This window comes from Gobius niger (genome assembly GCF_951799975.1).
Source record: "Gobius niger genome assembly, chromosome: 15".
In the NCBI taxonomy this organism is placed as follows: Eukaryota; Metazoa; Chordata; class Actinopteri; order Gobiiformes; family Gobiidae; genus Gobius; species Gobius niger.
This window is the reverse complement of record NC_136866.1, coordinates 29,242,543-29,245,357: the sequence shown is the minus strand read 5'-3', so window position 1 is coordinate 29,245,357 and position 2,815 is coordinate 29,242,543. Positions and strand designations below refer to the sequence as shown.

General features: G+C 38.4%; 1 long non-coding RNA gene across 1 annotated transcript; it reads left to right on the top strand.

The window, feature by feature from the left end:
- Positions 1-274: 274 nt before the first annotated feature.
- On the top strand, positions 275-2,548 carry LOC306974469. The gene is made up of 3 exons (XR_013793634.1): positions 275-379; positions 2,312-2,441; positions 2,531-2,548. It is a non-coding gene; the product is annotated as an uncharacterized lncRNA (long non-coding RNA).
- The last annotated feature ends 267 nt before the right edge of the window (positions 2,549-2,815 follow it).

The following is a 2,815-nucleotide window of genomic DNA, read 5'->3' as shown; positions in this document are numbered from 1 at the left end:
CTATTTGAAATACTTATTAGTTACTCCCCAAGATTACGTTGTACTAAATGTATTTCAGTACGATGTATTAACATAAAGTTTTACACTCAGTTACTCAGTTCTCACAGTACTCGAGTAGTTTTACTTGAGTATTTATTTGGGTCACTACTTTTTAACGTTACCCTTACCTGAGTAAATATTTTGCCTGCTCTGCCCACCTCTGATATTTATGTTTTTGTGTTTTGATTTTTACATCGCGTTACGCCGAGTAGACACGGCGCATGCGCAGACGCTAAACCGGAAGAGCGCTGTAGAAGCTTAGCTCGGAGCTAAAGCTAACAACAACAACAACAACAAGAGTTTGTCAGAATGTCTTTGGGCCGGACGCTGCTCAGAGCGGGTGAGTCTGAGCTTTTATCGTCTGTGTTAAAGTGAAAACCTTTAGGCAGAAAACGAGCCTCTGTTTCGCGGTTTATTCTCGATCAGAACATGCTAATAACACACAAGTCCGCAACATCACACACCCAACTCCCCACTTTCTGTCCGAACTCAGGTGAAATCGGTCACTCTTAGTCACGGATCACGTTTAAGTCACGTTTTTATCTTTTATTGCCATTTTGCGGTTGAAGGGCCGTGACCAGAGTCTTTATAAAGTGATGCTAACCTCTTAACCCCCGCCTGAACCGAGAGGATCTTTTTCCTCACGTCATCACATTTTTTTTTCCCATCATTTTTTTGTTGGGTATTCGACTCATTTTTGTAACTTTTTGGTCATTTTTTTGTCAATTTTTTGTCCATTTCTTGTGACATTTTTGCCACTTTTGCATCAATGTTTTCTCCCTTTTTTGTCACATTTCCATCATTGTTTTCGTCTCAGTTTTGTTGCTATTTTCACAGCTTTTTTCCAGAAGCTTTTGGATTAGGGTAAAGCCAAACTGGAGAAAATGTGCTCGGTTCAGGTGGGAGTTAAATACACATTAACCCGTCACAGATGCTCAAAAGGAGTTGCTGAAGCGAGAAGCTGATGAGCGCCTGCCCCACATTCAACATAATAAACATTTACCATTTACAGAAAGACGTGAGGACTGTCTCCACAACCAAGAAGAAGTTTGCACATGAAAAGGAAATGAGATTACATGAGTGGAACGCATGGACTCCATTGCTTACATGTCCTATTGGAAACTAAACAAGTAACAAGAAAATAAGAAAATTCATGTATTCGATTTTCCAAACCCAGGCACAAACAACTGTGTTTAAGATTTACATTTATGCATCTGCACACATCGAAATGAGAATTATGATCATACAAACAGATGCATTTGTTATTATTATTAATATTATGAATCTTATTACTAGGGCTGCAACTAACGATTATTTTTACGATTAATCGATTAATCGCTTGGCTGTGAATGGTGTAGGAAAAAAATATTTTTTCAATTTTTTAATCACATTTATCACATTATAAGTGGCGCTTAAGTGGTGTTGATGGAGTAAACTAAAGGGAAATGTTTTTTGGAGGCTCTATTCATGAAATTTACAATGAACAAAACACTACAGACCCTAAATATAAAATCAAAGTAGGCTTTCATCAAAAATATTACATTTTTTATGTCATTTTTGCTCCATTTTAGTCTGTGTGAACCAGAAAACTATTAATCGATCACTAAAATAGTTGTCGACTATTTCAATAATCGATTAGTCGTCGATTAATCGATTAGTCGTTTCAGCCCTAGTTATTACCGTCATTACTATTATTTGTTTTTTATTTTTGTTGACATCCTAGATATTGCGAATGTAATATTATAATATTATAATATTATATTATTATACTATTATACAGGCATATTTAATATTCAGAGATTAATGGAATCTTGTTTTCTAGACACAGAGATCCTGATAAAACATTTGTTGTCATTACTACGATATTTTTATGTAAAGTATCTGTATTTTTTCTCATTTAATAAAATCAAGTATTTTAACCACCAGCACTGACGGTGTTCGTGTTAAACAAAAGAGTCAGTAATTGTAATGATTTTATTTTGTCTCAGGTCGTGGATTTTGAGCATTTTCTTAATTTTCACTTAAATTTTGTGTTAAGTCCTCAGTTTTCAGCAGAATGAAACTGACTGACAAAAGTTTACAACTTCATGGACAAACACAGACGTTCATCACATTAAAAGAACAGACAAATCATTACAAATGGTTCATTTCACGAGAGAAATGTCCGACGTCAGGACCCAAACTCCAGTGTTACATGAGCTGCGTTTACTGAAGATTTGTAGGTTTAAGGACAAATAAAGAGCTTCACATTGTTTCCCACTGTGTCCTGCAGGTGTCCAGACGCCCTCGCTGAGTCCTGGTCCTGGTCAGAAGCAGAAAGTCCCAGAGACTCCACAGATTAAAGAGGAACCAGAGGAACCAGAGGAGCAGAGCGTCAAACAGGAGGAGGAGCAGCTGCCAGTGTGAGGCTCCAACACTTTAAACACGTCCCACATTTCACTGACAAATCCTCACTTTACACTTTTAAATCTATGTTGTTAATCATTTCCAGGTCTGTCCCAGAGTCCAGAGTCTGTGTGAAGAGAGAAGAGTCTTCACTGCTTCAGCAAAAACAAACTGAGCTCCGAGAGGAAACGCAGGGAGAGGACAGTTCAGAAAGTGAGGGAAACACTGAACACTCGTCTGACACTGACGACGAGTGGGAACCGTCCAGCCCTCCAGCTGCACAGGACTTATCTCTGTCCCACAAACACAAGCCTGCACCAGAGACCAGCGCCTCGGTCAACAATGAGGTCACGTTAGGAGCTGAAGGAGCCGACAAGAAGAAAGAGGAGTG